This window comes from Arvicanthis niloticus, chromosome 21 (genome assembly GCF_011762505.2).
Source record: "Arvicanthis niloticus isolate mArvNil1 chromosome 21, mArvNil1.pat.X, whole genome shotgun sequence".
Lineage (NCBI taxonomy): Eukaryota > Metazoa > Chordata > Mammalia > Rodentia > Muridae > Arvicanthis > Arvicanthis niloticus.
The window spans coordinates 13,805,786-13,832,147 of NC_047678.1; positions in this window are offsets into that span (position 1 = coordinate 13,805,786).

The following is a 26,362-nucleotide window of genomic DNA, read 5'->3' on the forward strand; positions in this document are numbered from 1 at the left end:
AATTCATGGAAAAAGACTATAGAGAGTAAGAGGGAGTCAAGAGGATGGATAGAGAGATGGACAGGAAGAAGAAAGGAGGGACATTCAGTCTGTAAGAGGCATTGCATCTTAGATGTCTGCCGAGTAGGAAGATCATCTAGGTCCTTTCTTTGCTTCTCTGAACTAGAAGGCTTTCATCCCAGCATCTGAATCCAGATTTTCTATTGGTAAAAATTGAACAATTGAGATGTTGTTGAAAAACAATTTCCACATAATGTTTGGCTGTGAGTCTCTGCATCTGTTTCAGTCAGCTGCTGGGTGGAGCCTCTCAAAGAACAGTTATGCAGGTTCCTGTCTGCAAGCATAACAGAGTATCAATAGTGTCAGAAATTAGTTCTTGACCTTGAGATGGATCTCAATTTGGGTTAGTTATTGGCTGGCCAGTCCTCTGTCTCTGCTCCATTTTTTCCCTGCACTACTTGTAAGCAGGACACATTTTGATTCAATGCTTTTGTGAGTGGGTTAGTAGGGAGTTTGTTGAAGAGAAAAAAACTGAGAGAACTGGAAGGAATAGGGACTCTACAGGAAGACCAATAGAGTCAACTAACCTGGATCCTTGAGGACTCCAAGAGACTGAACCACTAACCAAATAGCATACTTGGGTTGGACCTTGACCCCCTGTGCATATGTAACAGAAGTACTACTTGGTCTTCATGCATAGTCCCCAACAACTGGAGTGAGGGCTGTCTCTGACTCTGTTGCCTGCTTATGGATCATCCCTTAAGTGGGCTGATTTTTCTGGCCTCAGAGGGAGAGAATGTACCCAGTCCTACAGAGACTTGACATCAGTTCATGCCCAGGGGGCCTTCCAGCTTCTCAGAGGAGCAGGGGAGGGGGGAAGGAGGGAAGGGAGAGGGGTTATGTGTATGGGGGGGACTGAGTGGTGAGTGGGGAGCTGCAATCAGGATGTAAAGTGAATAAATAAGTGGAAAAAATAAAATAGACACTAAAGTTAAAATAAAAAATCGTTACATTTTTTATTATTTACATAAAGACTATAACAGAATGTTGACTCATCTTATTCTCAGTTGTCACGAGTCTCTGCATGCAACACTGTACACTGCAAAGTGTAGCTTCTCTGATTAAAGCTGGAAGTAGCTTATGCCTCTAGGTATAAACATAAATATTTAAAGGGCAGCTTAATGTGATGTCAATTTACTAACAGTATTCAGTTTTCCACTAGGGCCAATGATCTCCTGAGCCATGAATTTTAGACCAGATATATAGTACCATTTATGAAAATTTTAATGATCTTATTATTCTGCTACTCTACTTTAGTTGAGTTTCTGTACAAATCACATCAAGGATTTAGAGATTATGTATAGACTTGTAAATTTACATTCACAGATGTTGCAAGAACATGGTTAACCTTTTGTCTTTATTTTTAACCAACCATAAATGCATATTTTTTATGTTTGATTTACATACTTTATTATTAAAACTTCATACTATGACTATTTTATTCACTGGGGAGCAAATACAATTAATCAGGGATTGGAAAAGTTAATTTTATTTTTATCTTATTTTTATTTATGTTTATAATTCTTTGTTTTTTGCCAATTAAGACACACTGATGTAGCCCAGACTGTCTCATGTTTGCTATGGTCCTATGGACAGATATACATCCATTATCCTTTTGCTCATGCTTTATAATCAATGCAACCCATAATGAGCACAGACAGCAATGTAAATATCACTGTGCAAAACACATCTAGGAAAATAATTCTTCACGAGACACCCATTTTCTCTAATGTGCTTCTGTAGAAACTAAAATTGGATGTAAGTCTGATGCCCGTAGACAGATTATTTTAGAATCTGAAGGCCTATGCCAAAGGAGCTATTAGTTCACAGTTCCACAGAAATCACTCTGTGTTGTGAAGAGTGGGCTGGTGATACATTGGACTGGGTATTGTATTTTAGTGTTTAAAATTCTGTTGAATTAACTCGGTCAGACAAATTGAATGTATCTTTATTCAAATACACAGTGAAGAAGTCACCTTAGACATCAGTCAGGGACGCAAATTTGAATCTCTTCACATATTCATCCATCATCAAGCATTCATTAAATGCCAAGTCAACATGCCCCGCAGTTACTGTGACACACACCAGGACTCCAACACCACTTACTATTGGTCTTATAGAACTTTTAGTCTATTTTAAATTGGTCTTTCATGCCAGAAAATTGCATCATCAATCAGCTGCCAATAATTACATATGTCATTTCTACTGGGGACTTGAGAGTGTTTGTCTCAAGATTCCAACAAACATTAAAGCAGTAACTGATGTCTAGATTGATGAAGTGACATAATAAGTCAGCATAGGACTTCATCTATTTAAAAATGTTTCAATATATTATTGATTAAGATATAAACCACCTGGTACTTTATTACTCTGAATACATGTAACAAAGGGCTGCAATAAATATTTTAAAGTTGCTGTATTCTTTAAATTTTTAATACTCATCAAGGCTTCTGTTTCTGAGGCCATGTCTATTTTTACACTTTATATTATAATTATACTGAATGACTTCTTAATATTTTGCAAAGTATTTTTGTGAATTTATGTAACATTAGTAATGATATCAATCAATCAATAGACATTGTGTAAAAATAACTGTGAATATTCATACAAAAATTGATAATTAATCTTTAATCTTTTATCTTTTATCTTTAATCTTTTAATAATTAATCTTTCAAATAGCAACCTTTCTTTTATAAATATTTATTTAGCTTAATATAAATTGTTAGAAATTTCAGTTTCATAAATGCCAAATTTTTTAAACTGAATGATAAAATGTGTTTTTGTTTGTTTTACTGAGAGTTTCATTGTGTACTTTTGGCGGGCTAAGAACTCCCTGGCCTCAAACTCAAAGATCCACCTGCTTGTATCTCCCAATTGCTGGGTTTCAAGGCATGAATGGCCATTATATAAGGCACTTAGGAAGCAGGAGTTGTAAACTCGGCTCTGAGATTTTGTACTTTAATTGGTGTCTAGTTTTCACGAGACAATTTCTTGACATAATATACAAAGACTTGTTTTCTTTTTTGATAGGGCAACAGTGTTACACAGTTTCAGAATCATCATAAAGTGAGACATGAGTCCATGGAAGAGGCACATAGTCCTGTTAGATCAGGTGATTTGACCTTCATTGTCTTCATGGAAAACTTCTGCTTATAAATGAATGTATAAACCACCCTGACACTGGACACTTTTTTACTGACCTTTGTAAATAGATGAACATATAAACTGAATCACTGAAGAGAAAATGAGAAATTGCCCAACTATTATGTTTATTTAATTCTAGTTTTGGCTAGTACATAAAAGTTCTGGTTTAGGGAATCTACAATGTTCTCACCAGGATGACATGAAACCTCAAGAAATTTTAATTTGCATTTGCTGATTGCTAAGGATCACAGATGCTTATTTTGGGATATATTCTCATGTCATGTTATCTCTTCTTTTGAGAAAGTCTTTTCTGCATATGTTAAGATGACTGTGCTTTTTGACTTTCAGTGCATTTATAAGATTTGTTACATTTGTTGATATATATATGTTGCATCATTGCTGACTCTTTAGACACAGGCTATTGGTCATGGTAATCTTATTGATTTATGCATGTATTCAGTTTGCAAGTATTTGTTCAGGATTTTCTTTTCTTTTTTATATGTTCACTCAGCGTACTAGTGTATGTTCTTTGTCACCTTCTCCTTCATCTTCCTTTTACCATTTCCTCTTATCTCCTCTTCTTCCTCCTCTTCCTTCTCATCCTTCTCCACTCTCTTTTCTGTCTTTACCTCATTTAAATACAATAATGATTCTGCCTTCATAAAAACAACTTGGAAATCCTCCTTCTGTTTCTATATTTTTTGAATAGGAATAACAGTTATAAATTGTCTTTGAATGTCTGATAGAATTCTGTTGGGAATCTCTCTAAGTCTAGGCTAATTTTAGTCAAATAAAATTTTAGTAGTTTCAGTCTTTTTTTTTTTTTTTTTTCTATAGATCTCTGTTTTCACTCCTATTCTTGATTTATCTTTGGTGGTTTAGATGAATATAAATATCTATCCTTTTTTTTTTTTTAGATTTTCTAACGTAATGGACCCTATGCCTTTAACTAATCCTCCTATTCTGAATTTCTTTAGTGTCTGTTTTCTGGTTCTGTAAATTCATGTCTCTTTTTTAAAAAATAGGTTGGTTCAGCCAGTTTATCAATCTTGTATAAAATGTCAAAGAACTGGCCTTAGACTTGCTTTCTTAGTTTTTCTTTTATTAATTTCTGCTCTAATTTTTATGAATATGTACTGTCTACTGGACTTATGTTTTGCTTGCTCTAGGTTTTCTAGATATATGAATGGTATCTTTAAGCTATTAATCAGACATCTTTTGATTTCTTTTTAATGTAGACACTTAAAACAACAATGGTACATTTTAGGATGTTTTAATGTGTCCCAGAGATTTTCTTATGTGTTTTCACCTTCATTTAATTCCAGAATATTTTTTATGCCTTTTTTGATTCTTGTATTCAACATTCAGCAATGTGCTATTTAATTTCTATTGAGATTGTGGAATTATGAGAGATTCATATACTGTTAATGTTAAACTGTATAGTATTCTATCTAGGACAAACATAATTATTCTAGTTTTTCTTACTTTGGTAATATCTCTTTTGCATCACATTATGTGATCTATTTTAAAGTAGTCTGTGTGGGCTTCTTGGTGTTTCAATGAAATAGCCTCTACTTTTTTGGCTAGGTCTATTTGATGCATGTTTGTGATTTATTTATTTATTTATTTATTTTGCCATTATTCAGCTCTTTATTGCCATCCTCTCCAAGTTTACTAAGCTGTTTGTTTGTGACATCATTAAAGTACTTGGATGTTCTTCATAAAAGTTATTAGTTATTTTAAGAATTTCTAAGGTCCTGTGATTCATCTAAGTAATTCTCATTAAAGAATATTTCTATATGACTTTTGGATTATGATTAAAATATTATTTGCCATCACAGAAAATCTTCAAGTAGACACAAAGTAGAAATAAACAGATACTGGGTATCCCAGTCCCAGTGGACACATCTGCATCACAGATGCTGCTCAGAGAACATCACAGAAGAGGGATTGGAAAGAGTATAAGAGCCAGAGTCCCGGTGAAATCTGCTGTGAATTCTAGGAATGACTGACAGAGAAACCATCACCTGAATTAAAGTATAGTTCACAAGCCAGATGAAACCTTGAGCACATATTTTGATTTCAGGAAAATGTTGACTCAGGAGGATTTTTTTTTTTTTTGACAAATGGCAATAATTTTATAATTTTCTTTTAAAAATAGTCTCTGCTTAGAGATGGGGTTGCCATCCCACAGTCAAAAACTCTGACCCAGAATTGTTCCTGTCTAAAAGAACTGCAAGGACAAAAGTGGAGAAGAGCCTGAGGGAAAGGAGGTCCAGTGACAGGCTCAAATTGGGATTCAGCTCAAGGGGAGGCCCTAAGGCCTCACACTATTACTGATGCTATCTATGGTCTGCTTACTGTCAGGATCATAGCAAGGCTGTCCTCTGAGAGGCCCAACAAGCAGCTGATCTGGACAGAAGCAGATACTCACACCCAAGCATTTGACTGAAGCCAGGGACCCCTGTGGTTGAATTAGGGAAAAGCTGGAAGAAGCTGAGGAGGAGGGCAACAGCCTTGGGAAGACCAGCAGTCTCAACTGACCTGGACCCCCCTTAGATCTCTCAGACACTGAGCCACCAACCAGACAGCATATACTAGCTGGTCTGTGATCCCTGACATATATATATATAGCAGAGGACTGCTTGGAATGGCCTCACTGGGAGAAGAAAAACTTGAGGTTCCACAGAGTGGGAAGGTCTGGCAGAGTGGGATGGAGTGTGTGGGGCGGGGGGGGGGTTGCATCCTCTTGAAAACAGGGGAGGAGGAATGCAATGAGGAACTGTGGAAGGGCAGACTGGCAGGCAGGCAATGCCTGGACTGGAAAAAAATAAAAATAATTTAAAAACCTCCCAAAACTAAAAACAAACAAACAAACAAAAAAAAAGGTCTCCACTTGTTTTACTTAACTATTTAATAGAATCACAGTATCTTTTTCTTGTTTTTTTTTTTTTTTTAAATCTAACTGAAGAGTCTTATTTCTGTATTTCCAGGTTTATATATAATCACTCTGCAGTTAATTTTTTTTTTTTTTTTTTTTTGTATAGTGTGATTTCACCCTGGCTCATATGTACACTCAGTATAGGAATACCATTGTTCTTCTAGTTTCCCATCTCAGAAGGGCACACAATAGCATCACATCATCCACAAGATACATGAGTTATGGGAAGCTAAACTAAGACAGGATAAGGAACCCAGCTAAGCTTCATCTAAGGATCTCTTTAATCCCCTGTTTCAGTCAGCCCCGCGTTAGTACACATACATATGCTTGCTCTTAACATTCCCCATCATTCCGTGGATAGTTGAGAGCTGGGTTTTGAAGAGATAAAGAAGCCATCTGCTGTTCCTGTCAGTGGGAGACCATTTTAGATGGATGTGCCTTTCCATGTAATTACTACTCTGAGGTAAGTAGGGAGCATAAAACCGTGTTAGGTTTCTGCTATTACTTCTGTCTTGCTCTTCTTTAAAAATAGACTCAGCAATTTCCTGCTCAATTTCCTTGGTAGGACCTATTATTAATTACCTTTTTGACATTGCACTGAAAGTCACCTCATCCAGTCACAGGTTCAATCATTAAACCTGCGATTAACAGACATGATTTTATCACCAAGGAGTGTAATGTTTGGAACCAAAGAACTTTTATCTGGAAAGGTGTTAAGTAAGTAGCAAGTGTCACTTTGTCGTGTTCATGATACTAAATTTAGAAGGCGTGAGTCTGAGAACAGGAGCAATGTGTATCCCTTTAGGAATGTGTTCTTGTTAAGCTTTTGGATTTAAAGATTCTATGAAGTTTGAGCTTTTCTTAATTTGCTTTGTTGGCACTATTTTTCTTAAGTAATTAAAGTCACAGTTCTACAAATGCTTAATTGAAGGTACAAAAGTGAGTTATAAAAATTGACTCAAATTCAACATCTCCATTTTGTGTTTGGTTGGTTCTTTAGTCCATCAAAGGGGTTGTTGAGAAATGCAGTTCACAGCAGATTTCTGTATAATTTTTAAAAATTTCTGTATAGTTTTAAAAGGCAGAGTGCTCTAAAGTACAAATCGACAACATATCGAATGGTAAATAATACACACTCACCTCACACTCCAAAAAAAGCCACCTCAGCTTGATACCTAGTAGTAATTTATAATTTTATGATTTTACTTCTTATTTTGCCCTACACATGTTACTTATTGAGTTTAACTATGGGAGAGCTAAATTCCCTCAATTTCTTTCCTGAAAATGCACGTGTGATAAACCATTAAAGTTATTCAAACTGAAAATAAATTGTAATTCATTGCCATTACACCTGTGTGGTAAGTTTGCTAGAATTAGATACCTCAGTTGCAAACTTCTTTTATTTTTAATTTTTAGAAGGCCTTCCTTCTCTTCTATCTTCCTGTGCTATTCATGACAAGTTATATATATTTTGCACTCAAATTTGGAAGTGTTTGAGATATTCTTTAGCTTACTGATATTTTGCTAACTCTTTTTGTGTGTGTGCGCACATGTTTGCATGCCTATGTATATCTAGATTTTTTTATTCATAACATTTATGTATCTTTTAATCTGAGTAGTCATATTCTTTAGTTCTGGAATTTTATTTACATGTAACATTGCTAATGATTTGCTCCTCTGCATTGTATCAGTGGCTAGCCTAGGACAACTTCTCTACTCAGAGAAAAATATTTTCTCATGTTGCTGAAAATACAAGTGATCATAGCTGTTCTTTTGGCAAGTTTTTATTATTATCTCACCCCCCTTTTTAAAAAGACAAACAAAAAAATCTCCTTTGCTCAATTTCTTTCTCTCATGTTACCAAATATTTTGATGGAGAAAAACAGGAAAAAAACTATATATATATATATATATATATATAGTTTTTTTCCTGTTTTTCTCCATCATCTAAATTTTTACAAGGCATAGGACCAGCAAGGTATCTTGGGGGTTATGGTTCTTGCTGCCAAGCCTCATGGCCTAAATTCAATCTCTGGGATGCATATGGTAGAAGGAGGGAATCAACTCCCAGAAGTTTGTGGTCTGGCTTTCGTGAGACTGCCATGGCATACACACATATCCTTCTTTAAATTAATAAATAAAGAAATGTAATTAAAGAATGGTGAAAGACTCAACAAGTACTTGATGAATAAATAAATGATCAAACACATAAATTTTGGGCTGTTTTTCTTCAAAAGAAGGTATCCAAGGACACTTTAAAATCCAAGGACACTTTCAATAAGAGGCTGAATTTGCCAACCTCTTATGTTTTGGTGAAGTGATTGCAATGGTAGATAGTTGGGCCTTTTGTTTGATCATTCAAACATTAGCATATGTGCTTTTAGGAGTCTGTTCCTCCAAAGAAGTCAGGTCTCTCTAGATTGACGAAGGGGTAGGAATAGGCAGTTTTACCTGGTGAAATCAAGAACCTGAATGGAGACATGAATGTAACTAACAGGGTTTCTTTCTCTTTTCAAAATTTCCAAAGTTTTACAGATGACTTAACTCTGAACCTTGATGCACTGTCTAGAGTCCTGGATTCCTCATTTAGTCTCTGGGTCAGTTTCTCTGGACTGCAAAACTCAATTGTCCAAGGACTGCAACTCTTTTATGGGAACGAAATCTAAAAAGTAAACCTGTTCCAACAAGTACTTTCAACTACTAGTAACATATGCATCAACTTGCCATAAACAATGATAAGATGATCATTACACTTTAAGATCATGTATGTATACATTCCATGCATTCTCTGAGATATGCTACGACTAAAATCACTTGCTTGAATTCCAACTTTATTTGTGTTTCTTCTATTTTTTTTCCCCCAAGACCTCTGCTGGAGAGTCTCATTGTCTTCAATTTTGTTATTTTGAATTCTGTATTCATCTAATTTTGCTATCCATTTAGTCTAGTTTGTCAGATCCAGCATATTCCTCTTTTAAAGCCAATGTGGGAATTCTGTTGTTTAAAATATTGTTGGTACATTTTACATGCTTTAATTTTATCTCCATTTTCTATGTGCTGGACAATATCATCTTCTGTATGTCATCTTGTGCTCTTATTGCCCACTTACTGGAATTTGAGAGAACGTGAGAAAAAATAAACAAATTTCATAGAATAAGACCAGCTGCAAGGCTCCACAGCAATTCTAAAACTTGGACGTTTAGTTTTCAACATGTGCATTAATTTTGGGATAATGCTTTAGAAGTCAAAATAGAAACGGAACTAGCTTTATTATGCTATAAAAGATTTTTATTGCTATTAAGTGACAATTCAAGATACATACAGCAAGCTGGGTATAACAAGACACTAAGTAATTCAAGTGCTTGTCATGGTCTGGGATGATGGGTTGAATATTGGAGGCCAGCCTGAGCTACATAGGAAATTTGAGAATATTTTTATTTATAGAAAATCCATTTCTAAAGTCAAAATGAACAACTCAAAACAAATAAACCAATTAAAACCACACACACACACACACACACACACACACACAAAGGAAATGAACAAAAATATCAAACAGTTCCAGAAAAAATGCTATATAGTATTAAATTATATATAGTATACAGTATTAAATTATTTGAGATTATTAATTATTTAACATGACAAAGTCGAGTTTTATTTGGATAAATAAATTGTGAGACACAAAATGGTTGTGGTGAACATGGTTGCTTTTTGTACAAAGGAAGATGTAATTAGTCATTCTAAAGCTGAATAATGCATCCAAGATTGACAAGGAGAATGTTAGAAATGGCTTTTTCTGTATTTGAACCTAGTAAAAACAAAAACACACCAACATTTTCTGTGGATTAAGTGGAAAGACTGTTTGATTTGCTTCACAGAGGCATTACAGTACCTACTGGAAAATAATAATGAGGAAAGCTGAAGTAGGAAGAAACTGAGCACTTGTCAAGTCAGAATTGAAGGCGCCAGGCAGTAAATTGGATTTTGTTTTGCAATAGCATGTAGTTTACCTTGTACCATAGTAACAAATGCCATAATATATACCTTATGACATCTTTTCTTTCATTTATTTCTCTTGTTAAAATCTGAAGACTAGAATGGGTCTTTATTTTATTGTAATATAATTCACTATTAAGCATGTTAGCTTTGTTTAGAGGATGTGTATTTCCTCACAGAAAAGGTTAGCTTTCAATTGTCAGCTCAGATAGAGAATAAATAGCCCCATCATCACTCAGTTCAGACTCCAAGAAGTCTTTGAATCACATGGCATGAAGCATCCTACAGGAACTGTGATTGCTCAGGATCTGGCTGTTCTCCACTGCAGGCTGGATACAACATGGCATTTTGTTTTAGCTTTCATATTAGTTAGATGATAAGGAATAAGCAAGGAAGACAGATGCAATAAAAGCAAATTCAAATTCCAGAATGCACTTCATAATTTAAAGGATATATACAAATTCATACAACCAAGTCAACAAGATCTTTCCTTATGAATTCAATCAAATTTATACATTAATTTTGTGCATTCAATAGAGCCCTGCTTACTGTTCTCTTTAGCCTCCTTTCAAGAGAGGGAAAATGCAACATCACAATATGAAGTGTGTCATACAAGTAATTCTAAATCTTGACAATGTCTCAGTACAAAAAATATTAGAACCATAGATTCTTGTTGGGATACTTGTATGTATTTTTTGTTAGTTTGTATGTGTTGTGCATGTGTATACATGCATATGTGTATGTAGGTGCACACATGTGAACATATGTAGAGCTCAAAGGTCAATATTTTGTATCTTTCTCAGTAGCCTCTACATTATGATTTGAGACAGGGCCTCTCAGGGAACATGTAATTCATTGATTGGCTTGGTGACCTGATGAATGAACTTCAGGGACCCTTTTGTCTTTACTTTCCTTCCTCTCAGACATAGGGTCTTTGATGAATAGCCTTGTTTCCAAATGTTAACTGGGTTCTTGGAATCTGAATTTAGGATCTTAAACTTCCTGGAAAGTTCTTTACACACCCAGTAGTGCCCTAGCACAGTATCTGTTCTTTTTCCAATTATTCATTTTATTTGTGTGTGAGAGTACATGTCTGTGTGCACATGCCAGTGTGGGTGTGTGTAGGACAGAGATCAATAAGGATGGCTGGGTGTTTGTCTGAAAAGTTGTGGAATTCAGTTCTTTCTTCCCACTACCAGTGTTCTGGAATCAAACTTAGGTCATCAGGCTTGGCAGCAAGGTAGGTTACCCAATGAGCAATCTTGCCATCCTAATATTTTAAATAATAGTCTATTTGTTGAATTTCTAAAATACTCTAAAGTCTATACCAGTTGGCGATGCACAGCTGTTTACTATCACCATACACAATTTGTGCAATCCACCACACACATTAACTATTTCAGTAGTCTGTTCACTGAAACAAACAAATAATTTTAGATAGGCCAACATCTCATTGTGCAATAGTACTGTAGTGCTGTAGAAGGGGTTTGAAGAATTACATGAAATTTGCACTTCTCTGCTATAATACTTTCAGATTATTTAGCTAAGAGAACTGCAAGAATTGCAATTGAACACCAGCCTGAGGACACACTAGAGGGCACATTACTGTTGAGATATTAAAAGTGAAAGACTGAGACTTCTTTGTAACCTAAGAAAGAATGCAATTATACATGGAGGAACCCCATGGCTCTAGCTGCATATGTAGCACAGGATAGCCTTATCTGGTATCATTGGGAAGGGAGGCCCTAGGTCCTGTGGAGGCTTGAGGCCCCAGGGTAGGGGAATTCTAGGGCACTGAGGTGGGAGTGGGTGGGTGGATGGGGGGACCCTCATAGAGGCTGAATAAGGGAGAATGAAATAGGGGGCTTGCAGAGGGGAAGCTTGGAATGGGGACAACATTTGAAACGTAAACAAATAAAATAATCAATAAAAAAATTCAAAAGGAATGCAAATAGGGAAGAAACATCCCCATGAATTATCATCCTAACTTAGAACTTTTGGCAGAACTTTCTAAGTGTTGAAAGGAAAACAAATGCTAGACAACCATTCTGTGCACAGTAAACCTAATGAAAGAACACAACATAAAGATGCCAACTATAATGAATCTTAAGAAGTTCATCACCAATCAACTTGCCCTGCAGGAATATTTATCTGGTTATAAAGAATGGTTACAAAGTATTAACACAAAAATATAAAGTTGTAAAAGTGAATATATAGTCATCTTCAAAGCATTATAATACTGTTGGTAATGGGTAAATCAATTTTAATTCTGGTATAATATTTGAAGACAAAAATACTAAAAATAAATGTATCTAAATGATTTGCATAAAATAAATATATCAAAAGCAACTGTAATATGGAACTTCATAGCAATAATATCAATGACAACAGAGTAGAAAACATCTCAAATAATCTGATTTCACATCTCAAGAAATTAGACAAAAGAAACCATGTGATGAAGTAAACAATAGTGATAAAAATTTCAGTGGCAATATTTGAGACATTTATGCTCTTAGTTTTATGAAAAGTCAAAATTGATTAAACCTTTTCCAATGTAAATTAATACATTAGGCAAATGAAAGACAAATCATTACAATAGAGAAGTACAAGTTAGCTCTAATTACTCATGTAAAAGATATGTGAAAAGAGTGGATAATGTAGAAGTAAATAAATTAGTAGAATGATAACATCTATCAGAAACAAATCATGAGAAGAAAAAGAAAACCTGAAGAGCAAAATGACAAAGATGAGATGAGAACTGTAATCAATAGAGTCCTAGCAAGTTCCCTCAACAACCAGCTGGGTGCACAGGCAGATGCTAGAGTATTTAAAAAGTAAGTGAGGCCAGTGTTTCTCATGCTGTTCTAAAGCTACCAAAGAAGAAGGGAAATGTTCTCAAACTTGTTTTACAAGTGTTTTTAAACCCAACCCTTATGTCATATTTGTTACCACTTGAGATGCTGTGTGGCAGGAGGATGCAGTGAGTTTCAGGTCAGCCTAGGCTACAAGAGCCCCAATAGGAAGACCATTAAAAGGAAAGTGATTTGAAAGTTTTGGGGGTGAGGTGGTATCCCTATCACTCCACTAGAGTTTCTGTCTGGCTGCAGGAGGAGGCCTCTTCAAATTCCATATCCCCAGTGCTGTGAGTCACAGCTAAGGTCACCCCTGTTGATTCTTGTCTCTTTTCCCAGTTCTCTGTCTCATCTTGGAGATGCTCCCTCCCTCCCTCCCCACCCCTGTCAGTTGCAGATTATCATTCATTCTCATGGTAAGCTTCTGTCTCTCTTCACACCTGATCCTGAGCCCCCACCAGTCCCCTTCCTGTCCCCTCTCCCACAGAGTTTGCAATCCCCATAACCTCTTATGACTATTTTATTCCCCCTTCTAAATGAGATTCAAGTATCCTCACTTGGGCCTTCCTTCTTGTTTAACTTCTTTGTGTCTGTGGAGTGTAGCATGGTTATCCTGTATTTTATGGCTAATATCCACTTATAAGTGAGTACATACCATGCATGTCCTTTGGGACTGGGTAACCTTACATGGGGCTATCCCAAAAGCTATTGACTGAACATGGGATATGTTCTTCTAGTTGGGCTACTTTGTCTGGTCTCAGTGGGAGAGGATATACCTAACATGGCAAATGTGATATCTTGGGTAGGGGGATACCCAAGGGAGACCCCCACACACTCAGAGGAAAAGGGAAGGGGGTAGGTGGTTAGTAAGTGGGATGTAAAGTGAATAAGTAAAAAAATAATAACAATAAAAAATAAAATAATGAAACCTAAATTATGTATAAATGATAATAGAATTTATCATATTTCATACAAAGTGATTTATTTAGTAAAGTTTTGATGTTTGTTATGTTTTTAAAATAAAAGTAACCCACATAGTGAATGTTAAAAAAAACAAAATGAGAGAGATAGAGGGAGAGAAGGAGGGAAGAAAGGAAGGGGGGGTGGAGAAAATACAGGTATATATTTTTAATTAGCATACATTTAAAACAAGAGTTTAGTAAATTATATCAATCTGGTCAATGGAAAGGACACACCCACAACCAAGTGGAATTTAACCTTTGTATGTAAGGATGGCTCAGCATATATAAACCACCAGTTTTATAGCATATTAACAATGAACAATAAAAATTTTAGAACCTTCTAAAAGGTACACAAGAAAATAATTGACAAACATTTCCTGATCAAAAAGCCTCAGCAAATTAGGTATAAGAGACATATATTATGGAATATAAAAGTTATTTGTAACAAGCTAAAAGTTTATACTATATTTGATTAAAAAATAAAATATTTTCTTCCAAAATTAGATCAAGTTAAGGAAGTCCAGTCTTACAACTTTTTTAAAGTAGTAAATAATAAACAAAGCAATATGATAAAGAAGTAACATAAAAGCTCCCAATTTAGAAAATAGTAATAAAATTTTTTTTTTGGTGCATGATAAAAAGGGTTTGTACAGACATCATTAAAATTAGACATATATGTAAAATTTTACAAATACTACAAACATCAGAATATCTATTTTATTATTTAAAACTTTTAAATATTTATTTATTTAGTATGTATCTACCTATTTAAGCTTGTATTTATAGGTGCACACACAGCACATCATATGTGTAGAAGTCAGAGGACAACTTGCAGGAAACATTCTCTTTTAATGTGTGGTTCCCAAGGATTGTGGTCAGATCTTTAGGCTTGGCACTAAGCACATTTACCTTCTGAGACATATCTCTGGAGATATCTTTTCATTCCCAGGAAGTTTATAAGATACAAACTCACAAAATAAGAATCAGTAGTATTTCTATAAACTAGAGAACTATCATGATGAAAATGAAGAAAATAATCATAATGATAATAATATCAAGTTAACAAAATAATGGAATTCTATTGTCACATTGACAGAAACAAACTTAACTCATACCTTTTATATTTCTTGTCCCTAAGATCTCATGTGAATATCACAATATAATACTTAGTCCAATTTTTAAAAGTCCTAATGAGTTTAAAAATTACTACACTTATAAGTCAAAGGTCTTTTTAAAAGTTTAAAGTCTCTTAATTGATCCTTGTTAAGTTAAAAAAATATATAATTTCTTATTCTAAGAGGGAAGGGATAGAAAAAAAATTACAAGAAAAGCAAACCAAACCAAAATCCAACATTGAAGAAAGCTCAATGTTCAGCATCTGGAACTCATGCATGAAATTCTAAGCTCACTTAGAACTGGTTAGCTTCAGTTTCACTTTTACAGTGCTGTAGTCTGCAGAACACACAGCTTCTCCCAGAGGCTCAGGCCAGCTCTATTCCATACCTGTAGCTGTCTTCAGAACATCTCTGAGTCTTGGTATCTCAAGTATCCTGGCATCTCAAGCCAAGAAGGCTGTACCTTCACCAATGGCAGCTGTTGGCCTCTTATTGTACTTGAAGCAACATATGAATTCAAACCCTTAAGATAGTTCTATTTCACAGAAAAAAAAATCTTGAAGCTATATGTAACAACAACAACCAAAAAACCAGCCTCGACTTGACTGAGTAACCCTGAATAGTATGGAAAGTGCAGAAGTCATCATACTTCCTGACAGTGAGCCATATAACAATACTGTAATCATTACTAGAGTTTGTCTCTGAAAGAAAAAGAGATATCTAGAACTGTAACGGCCCGCTCTGTTCCGAAGCTCGGGGCTAGCAAGAGAGAGAGAGAGTGGGGAGAAGAAGGGGGAGAGACGCGAAGAATGGAAACAAACCAGAGGATCTGTAGTCAAGTCTCCTTTACTGTCTCCACCACACACACCACTCCACCTACTACTACTACACCACACACTTACAAGGAAATCCTGGGTATTTATGAGCACAAGCAGGAGAACACAGGTGAAAACATTTTACCACGTGCACCATGCAGCTGGGGTCACTAAACAGCAAAACAAGCTCTGTGGGATAAGCAATATATTCATCAGAGTGTGCTTCAGCTGTTGTAGGTTTTTGAAAAACAAGTCTCTCATCAGGGTATATGGTTCCAGATGGCTGCAAAGTTGATAGCAGCTTTCTAGCTGCTTTCTGCTTAAAGTTGGCTCCCAACATAGAACAATGGAGCAGAACAAACATTCCAAAGTACCCCCATGCTCAGAAGTTCAGACAATTCTTCACAAAGAAGCCAAGTGTATCGAGCGTGCAGTGGCACAAGCCTTGAGTGCCCTCTCCCTCGTGAGGCAGACGAGGCTGTGTCTTTGAGTTTGATTCCAGCCCGGTCTCCCCATGTCAGTGAGTTCCAGGAAAAAAAAAAAGAAGCCAAGTGTATACAAGTATGAAAGGATTGTTTTTTCTCCAAATCAAATTAGAAAAACAGGACACCCATATTCAGAACTATTTACAAGGAAGTTTATTTTAAATCATGCACAAAATTCCATATAGAAGCCTTGATTATAAAACTCTGAAGTCATAAAAGTCTTAAATGAACATAGAGCACAAGCATCTTAGTATTGGACCTGATAGTAAGTTTGGATATAATACCCAAAGCACATAGGCGATGTACGTGAACATAAACAAGGATGGGTTCATGAAACCTATGTGTCTGTTAAAGACAAATCTCACACAATGAAAAGGCTCTCTACGAAGTGAAGCTGAAGACCATGTAGCTTATAAGTGGAAATTGCCTAATAAGAAACTCATAACATGACAGCAAAAATTTTAAAATAATTTAAAAGATCATGACAAAATTGATAGAAGTATTTAGATACAAATAGGTAACAAGAATAATAAATAATGTTTATTGTTTCTAGTATTAGAAAAATACAAATCAGATTCATAGCCAGAGATTATCTAACACTTAGTTAGGATGTCTATTTAAAAAAAAAAAAAACAAAAAAGAAAGAGTTAATAGACATGAAAACTGGTGAGGCAAAAAGAACTGTTGTTTACTGTTCATGGGAATCAAACTTGGCATAGCTATTATGGAAAATGACTTGGAAGGTCATCTAAAACTTGATGATGTAACAACCATGTATCGTAACAATTTCAGTTGTGAATATGGAAATAAAATGAACACCTTTGAGACGTCTGCACTCCTGTTCTTTACAGTGTTATTGTCTATACTTGATAAGGAGACAAGATAAGTGCCTGTTGGTTGATGAGTTAAGTACAAGATGTAGGGAAGGTACACAGTAGAAAGTTATTCAGGCTTGCAACTGAAATTCAACAGCCTATCACAACATGAATGCACTGGACAATATGCTCTAAAGTAAAATAAACCAAACACAGAAATAAGTAACATGTGATCTCAGTTGGGAGTGGAAACTAAAACAACTGAACTCATAGAAGAAAACTGAACATGGGCACTGAATGGCAGTTATGTGGGGCTTAGGAGTGGGAGGTGAATGGAGAGAGGGACAGGAGGTTCAAATGTGCAGTTATGATAGTGGTACATTCTAGGGGTCTAGCATGTTCAAAGGTGGCTGTGGTTAGAACTCATATATACATCATGTCTACAGTGAAAGTATGTTTCCTATGATGTGATAGCTATATTAATTAGCTTTTTAGAACACTGTTAAACAGCACTCATATATTTGTTAAATTTTAATGTTACACACTGAGATTTGTTGTTGTTGTTATTGTCGCTGTTGTTAACTTGACATGAACCTAGACATACCTGGGAAGAAGGGACCTTGACTGAGGAAATGATTGTATTGGCTTGATTTGTCTGTGGGACATTTTTCTTTGTTTTTTTGCTGATTGATTTGAATGGTACTGTTCTGGACAGATAGGACTGGGCTGTAGAAGAATGGTTGCTGAGTGGGAAAGAAGCCAGTAAGCAGCGTTCTTTATAAAACACAAGAACTGATTTCTAAATTTTGTGAGATTTTACATGCAAAGCAAATGAATGGCACTAAATGCAGAGGAAAAAAAAAATCTTGAAATAATGATTCTGCCCAAGGTCAGGTGTCTCCTGTAGTGAGAAAGTCATGCCCTAACCCAAGTCCTAACAATGAGTTCAGGAGAACCCTTTTCTTATGTTGGGAGCTTCCAAGAACATTTCTGCCTTCCTCCCCAGGCTTTCTGAGATGAGAGTCTGTTGGATGGCATGCCACCTGCCTTTTCAGTATTCTTCCAGAACCCTGGGGACTTCTCAGCCATCTGGAGTTTGTTGTCACACTGTGACTTCTGCAGGTTTAGTTAACTTTTAGCCTCTCCAGTCAGTTCTTTTATTATTCTCTCTGTGCATAATTTTTGCATTATATAGTCTTCACATGCTTCTTTAGACTTTGTATTGAAATTGCTCAATTTAATCGTAAAAGTGACTCTGCAAAGAGTCGGTGTCTTAAAGGTAATTTCCCTCCTTTGTGGCGCTTAACAATGAGATTCTATTGCAATCAATGATCAGAAACCAAACCATACCACCAAATGAACACAAACACAAGCAGGGCTGGGTGAGGGTTAGGTGCTGCATGTATGTACAAGCAGCACCCTAGATGGCTTTAAAGACTCCATTATTTTCTGCTATGTTTTCTTGGGTGATAAAGCCCATTAGTCGTTATCTATTTCTCATGTTTCTAAAACATGAAAAAGTAAGACAGAAAGGATGTTGCTGCTGCTGTAATTATGACAGGATAATTCCCATAAAATGGACTTTGTTGATGACTAATTCACAACCAGCGTCCTCGTTCAGCTAAAACTTAATCTGTTTCTAAATATTATGGCTCTTTTCTTGTCTCTGCTCTTCATGGTAATTTCTCCTTGATCAATTCTATGGGTGAGCTAAAGCTTTTGCACAGTAATTGGCCTCCACTCCTGGCAGCCAGCTCTGTCTCAAGGCCGGAGGGCTGCTGCTCAGCACATCACAAGGATGCCTGAGACGAACATGGAAGGTTCTGTGTCCTTTGGCTGTATTTGTCAAAGCTGTGCATTTGTCTCTAGACGACATACTAACATCCTTCTCCACTGAAACATCTTGGACCAAGCCTGCATAGTTCAAATCACCCTCAGTACCAATGCCTTCCATATTCCTACTAGCATGGTCCATTAAACCCCAATTAAAGCATTTCATGGCTTTCTAAATCCAAAGTTCCCAAATCCACATTCCTCCAAACAAAAACATGGTCAGGTCTGTCACAGCAAAACTCTAGTCCCTGGTACCAACATCTGTGTTAGTTAGGGTTTTACTACTGTGAACAGACACCATGACTAAAACAACTCTTATAAAGGACAACATTTAATTGAGACTGGCTTACTGGTTCTGAAGTTCAGTCCATTATCATCATGGCCTGAAGCATGGCAGAGTCCAGGCAAGCCTGGTGCTGGAGGAGCTGAGAGTTCTATATCTTGTTGAGAAGGCAAACAGGAGAAGATTGGCTCCCATGTGGCTAGGAAGAGAGTCTCCAAGCCCACCTCTACAGTGCCATGAGTTTTTCAACAAGGCCACACCCACTCCAACAAGGCCATACCTTTTAATAGTGCCACTCCCTGTTTCATGCATATTCAAACCACCCCAATTTGATATGTCAATATTGCTTTTCTCTGCTTCCTCCTGCTTTCATACTGTCACCATGTCAGAAAGAATATCTGAGCGTTCTAATGAAGTTATAGGTGGGATCGCACTCTAAACTGAAGAGAATGCCAAAAACTTGCTCTCACCTAAAGCATCTTACTAAAACCATTTCCCTCACTTAGGACTTTTGTTCTTTCCTCATTTGAAAGACAAAACTAAAAGTTAACTCAGAATTACAGGACTTCAATACCTGCTTTGGTTCTTATTTTTATCACATAGATCAGAGTATATGGTACAACTTTCAGCCTCAATCTAATCATTCCATTTTTAACCACTTATTATCACTCTATTAGTACATATTAATTATACAAAATACCAGTTATCCTTGTATATCTTTCACACAGGTGTGTAATGTACTTTGTTTTCCACCTTTTTGAAATACATTTACTTCAAAATTCTTAAAAATATCTTTTAAAAGGTAATTAAATAATCCTACCAGCATGTGAACCATAAAGGCATAAAGGTAAATGTGCAAGTATAATAAGAAAAATATAAACCTCAGTAAGCAAATATACAAAGAATACTAACAGATTAAAAATAACAATACAAATAGATGAACATGTTTTATTCATTGAATAAATACCTCCTAGCTATTTGTTTTGTGTTAGCAAAGGTGAAAAACATTCAGTGCATACTTGAAAACAAAATAATGTAACCCTTGCTGCTCTGTGTGGGCTGGGAAGAACAAAGGCTACGATTATAGATAAAATATCTATGCTTCTTGAGAAACCCACACCAACTATGTCTTCTTATATTTCTCACCAACCCTTTGATATCTGTCCTTCAATTTATTTTAAAATCTTTTGAAAAATAAAATCTTTGGTTCATTTAAAAAATTATAAGAACTAAGAGAGAATGCAACATGAGAGTTCTTTTGCAGAAAATAACAGATAACAAAAAAAAAAAGCTAAGCTCATCAAATCACTGTGTTGAGACATCTAAAATAGTGAGACTTGGTTGCCAGCCAACAAATTGTGTTAGGGTAGTGATACCAAAGTATGGTTAGTGTTAGGTCCCGAATCACACAATTCACAAATCAAGTGAATATAGGTTGGAAGTCTAGATTCCCAATTATATTGACTGTAGCTTTACTTAGAAACAAATTTCTGTCACCTGCATGTGCTGCTATGTAGTGTTAGCTGCATCCGTTTAAAAAGGAGAAATTTGAAAACAGAAACAGACATGTACAGAGGAAGATGACATGAGGGCACATGTGGAAAGTTCAGTGTGGCTGCACTGGTAAAACTATAAGTCAAAACAAGTAGATTTTTGACAAATACCTCTTACTAGACGTGGCACAGGACTTCAACCTACAGACTCCTCAGACAGGTAGTAACGTGAAGGCTTTGGTTTGCTAGTAAATGTCTTTGGAAATGTAAGAAATATTATGCCAAGCCTCCTTTTCATTAGGACTATTATAAAAACCCTGGGGGAAATGAAAGTAACACATTTTTGAAGTATTAATAAATAATAGAAAATCTAAACTATATTAATATTACAGGGAAATGGTTGTAATATAGTTTCAAGTGAAGGTCTACAGATATTTTGTAAAGGGCATATGGTTTGTATTGTTACTTGGAGATTAGAAACCTTAGGAAAGACCAAAAGTTGAGTTAAAGTTATTGGATCTAAGAAGGCATTATGTAGTTCTCAGATAGAGGACAGCACTGGAAAATAATTAAGCAAGCATTGGAGGAGCTGTCAAGGGATGAGCAAGTAAGAGTAAGCTGGACTATACAGGCTTCGTTTCAGAAGCTGAAGTTTGTGAACACCCTCTGCAATCAGAAGCCATCAAAGGAGTCTATAGGTATAACATGGTCCATCCCTCTGAAGACCTGGGACACATCCAGGGATGCCTTGCTTAAATACTCCATGTATATAACCTGGCCCATCCCTCTGAAGACATGTGGCACTTATCTAGAGATGCCTTGCTTAGACCACTTTAGAGAGAAGACAATGGGAAGCTGAAATCCCACTTGTACTTCATCTCTTAAGCAACATGCCAGCGTACCTGTGGCAATCTAGAAAAAAAAATTATCATGTTTTTTTTTTAAATCAGAGAAGGCAAGATTCTTTTAAAAACTACATATTTTAATTAAAAATTTAGTGTATAAAAGAATGGGTTCTATTATGACATTTTCAAATATATATACATACATATATATATGTATATATAATTTATATATTATTGCCTTTGATTATATTTGCATCACCTACCTTTTTTCTTGCTCACTAGTATCTCCATTACTTTAATCTTTCTACTTATTTGACACATATTCATGTTATGTGTATATGCATGTGTCATGAAAGTAGAATTATAGTTTATTAATGTACACATATATTAACTGAATGAAGTCATAGTCAAATCAAGGGTCTTCATGTGAGAAAGCATGCAGCAGGTTTTCTAAACACTCCTGTTCACACATGAAGTCCACATAGCTCTCTGCTGTGTGTGCTTGTCTCTGCTGTGTATGGGATTCTCTGCAGTTTTTAGAAGGCTTCCACAGGATTTCTAAGAGTGACAGTGTTATGTCTTCTTCTGTCCCATTTATGCATCCAATTGCCAACATTGCTCTTCTTTCCCCCACTCAAGGCAAAGATCGAATTATCAGGCCACCGCTTTCTCTATGATCTGTCCTTTAGATGAAAGGGAAAAAGGATATCCTCTGTTGTTATTGATATAATACAATTACAATCATTCATTCAGTCAACGTAGTCATTGAATGCTATGTGACACAAATTCTACATGTTTCATTTATCTCTGCAGTCTTTAATATGAAGTAGAAAAAGGTGATTCTTTAATGGTTAACAAAATAAAATAAAATAAAATAAAATAAAATAAAATAAAATACCTTTATGTATTTCAGATAGCCATCTCTATGGGGGCTCAAGAGAAAATACAGGGGAATATGGCAACTTTGTAAATGCAGAAATCAGCAGCAGACAATGGCTGGGAAGCAGAACTTGAGCTGGATCAAATGTGGTGAATGTGATGTTTCACTGTCTTCTAGACAGGGAGAGACAATTGAACACTTAATCCTAGACAAAGAAATGACATGCGGATGTGGTTCCTTCATCTGCAATGTTCAAGTGACTGCTGGTCTCTGGATCAGGGGAAAGTAACATGAGCAGAGAGAGAGAAGCATACCACTTCTCTGGGCATTACAGTGATACAGGGATAATCTTGTCTGTCTTAGCTTATTGACGATGCCAAAGTCCCCCTTTCCATTTGTAGTTTACAAAGAATTAACACGTCCACACAATCAGACATGGATACTGAAATAGCAGCTCTACCACTGAGAATCCTTCTTTGTGGCTGGAGTATTGTCAAAATGTACAGGAGCCTGCCCACCTCCAGTGCTCAGGCTGAGACTACACTGACACATGCAAGCCTTTTGGCTATAGGTGGAAGTTACATTTGTGCTCTCTCTACTTTATTATGGAAAGTGGTTCCATGGACTATTGCATGTTTTGTGGATTATTTACAATGGCTTTGTAGTCCCTCCTTCCCCCATACAATGCTTGAAATGAGTTCAACATTGGCACACATCTCCCTATTCCCTCTCAGTGTCAGCATAAGACAGCAAGACCTGTTTCACCTTGTCTCTGACACATGGAACTGTCAGGTTTTAAAAGTGTTATCAAATCATTGTGTCTTTGGAGCTCTGTCTTCCTTATGTCGGTTTTCATGTCCACGATCACTAATGAGCATAGGATAATACTTCATGTATTTCTTGGCTATGAAATAATTCTACTTGTGGACTGTAGCGCTGAGGTTCTTGTTATATTATTATGCTACTGCCACAGTGGAATTGTATCAAAAGTGACACCACTGCATTTTTAGAAAGTGTAAAAACAGGAAGCTAGTCAAGAACTTGGTCTTTGTCGTAAGAAAAAACTCAGTATGAATACAATTGATAAACTTAACTAAAGACCCCTTGAGGATGTTGAAAGATTAGAAGGCGGGGCATGTTTTTTTTTTATAACTGATAGCATTAAGGTAAATTGGTACCTTTGGTGTTTCAATGGATTTTCTGCAGTCCATTAAGAATTAGTGTTAATGCCTAAGGGATATCTGGTTTCCTGAGATTAAAAAAAAAAAAGACTAAGAAGGGGGCTGAGGGCCTTATATCATTTTAGTAACTCGTGGAAATAAAACCAGTGTTAATAACTACCCTCTAACATTTCTTAACTTTTGTTTTATATTGTCTCCACACCCTGCTCAAGAGTTAAGTTAGCCCTTTCTTTTCTATTGATTTTGCAGATCTCATGCTTCTTAAGGGAAGAATGGCCAATGTCAGTTTTTCCAAATCAAACTTGAAATTAGACCCAAGGGTAAGTTATTACTGAGTTATTTTTACATTACTCCAGCTCCTGAGCAGAGCTAATTTTCAGAGGTTAGGCTAAGTCTGTATCTCAGGAATGTTAGCTTTGCTAGAAGAAGGTTGTTGAATGATTTCCTATTCTACATAGGGAAGGCAGAAATGAAGGGTGGGTGATTTTCACACTCTTGTTTTAAGTCAGAATCACTTGATGGAATTATTAAAATCAGTTTTTCAATACAGACTCGAATTTCTGATTAAGTTTGTCTTTACCAATGGTCCAGTAGTGTAGGGTGGGGCATGGCAACTTAAATGACTAATAACATTATCATAGCTATATCAGCCAATGCATCTGGCTTTTTGACTTGCTCATAGGCCCCAGCATCTCTCACAGAAACCAAAAACCCCATGGCATGAAGCTCTCCCTCCAATCCCCTGACCTATTACACTTGAAATAGTTTTTGTCAGTGTTCAGTGGATTCTTCATGATGATTCAAAGTTTCGCTGCTGAGTCAGATGCCTGACTCTAGGAATAGTTTTCGTCAGTGTGTAAGAATGGCATAAATATTTCTTTTTTGTTTTATCACTAGGAAATACTGAACAATGTGAGAGAAGTTCATTACCTTTCAACATGTACATCTGAGAGACCATTCTGTTTTCTTTTCTATTTCTGTCAAAATAGTTTGTATTATATAAGACCAATAACTATCCAGCTGGATAAGGCTCAACATACTTGAGAAAATGACAGACACTATTTAAAAAATTCTCATTTCTTCCTCATTCAGTGTGCTTGATACTGGTATCATGTAGGGGAATAAGAGACACTGTTGAGAATTCCCTGTAAAGCAACTCAGTCACTTTCTCCTGAGCAATCTTGTCAAAGACCGGGAATTATAGGCCTTCATCTCAGCACTTGCAACTTTTCATAAAGAGCCAAAATGAAGTATATGTTCTCTCAGGAAGCTACATTTCACTTTCAAAATTTCTATGTTAGCGATTTAAAAATTCTATTTATTTTTTGACTGTTTTTATGTAGAACAGGTCTTTTGTCCAATAGCTCTCCCCTCCCCCACCCAATTTGAGGAGCCTTTGATAATTCTGTAGTCATAGCACACTGTACATTCTAAGCCACTCAGAACTACCACAGTTTTTATTCATGGAGTCTGGTTAACATTAAGCCATTGACTGTAACTGCATCTTTATTGTAGCAATGGTTTACCTTGCAAAATTATAACAGTTTACAACTGAAGAGACAGAGACAAGTGTACTCCAACATTAAAGAAAAAGGTTTTTTTTTCTTCTTTTACTGCTGCTGCTGCATTCATCTGCATTTTTAGTTAATGTCCATGTTAATATCTGGAAAAAACACTATTAACTAAAGGTGTTGGATAAGATATGGTACATTTTAATTGCATCTAAGTACCATAATATATAGAAAATAAATGATCATTTGTATTAGAAAATTCATAAAGGTGGGTTATACACATGAGAAAAATCAGTATATATCTGGGGGGAGGGGTTCCCAGCTCTCATGGATCATTGGCCAATTTGGTCTACAAGGGCAAATGGGGACAGAGATGCTGAACAGAGGATTAGGAAGCCCTGTGAGTATATGTGGTGAATGAACCACACCGGGATCAGCAATCAATAGGCAGATCAAATTTACTTAGGATGACTGAAAGCTTATAAAGTTTTGGGGAACTGAGGGTAGGGACATCCAGAGTGGGCAAAGGTTACTCGCTGAGGCACTAGGGTACCTGGAATGCCTCATTAGCATGGAGAAGCATTTCAGGAATCTCTTGTGATGGCTGAACAGGTTTTCTCAGGAAAAAGGAAATTGACCCTATAAACTTATTGAAGCTAAGTGACATTCCTCAGGTAAAGGTGGGGATAGGGGCTTAGAATATCCCAGACAAAGTCAGAAAAAGAGAAAGTCTACTAACAAAGGAGTCCTGCATTATTCACCGAGTCCCAGAAGGCTATCCGGTCAATGGTAGACTTCAACCTTATTGAGCAGAGTTCTCTCACATATAGCAACTCATCAAGGAGATTATTTAGGATTCTAGAATGAAAGCGGAGACTTCTGAAAGAATAATACAGTTATTTTTAAAAGGAAACAAAGAACAAAGGGTAGAACATAATAATTCTGTGCAAGGGCATCCTCATGGATTCTTGGGTCACAAGATTTAGGGATTAATTAGATTTACTTTGAAAGCAAATTCTATTCTTAAATTTGGGAGAACAACAGCAGAGGACTCACACAACAAAAAATAGTTTCAAGTAAATACTAAAAAAGAAATAGATAAAAAGGTACAGAGAAAGTCTCCATTGTCTAACCACATGACCTGCTACATT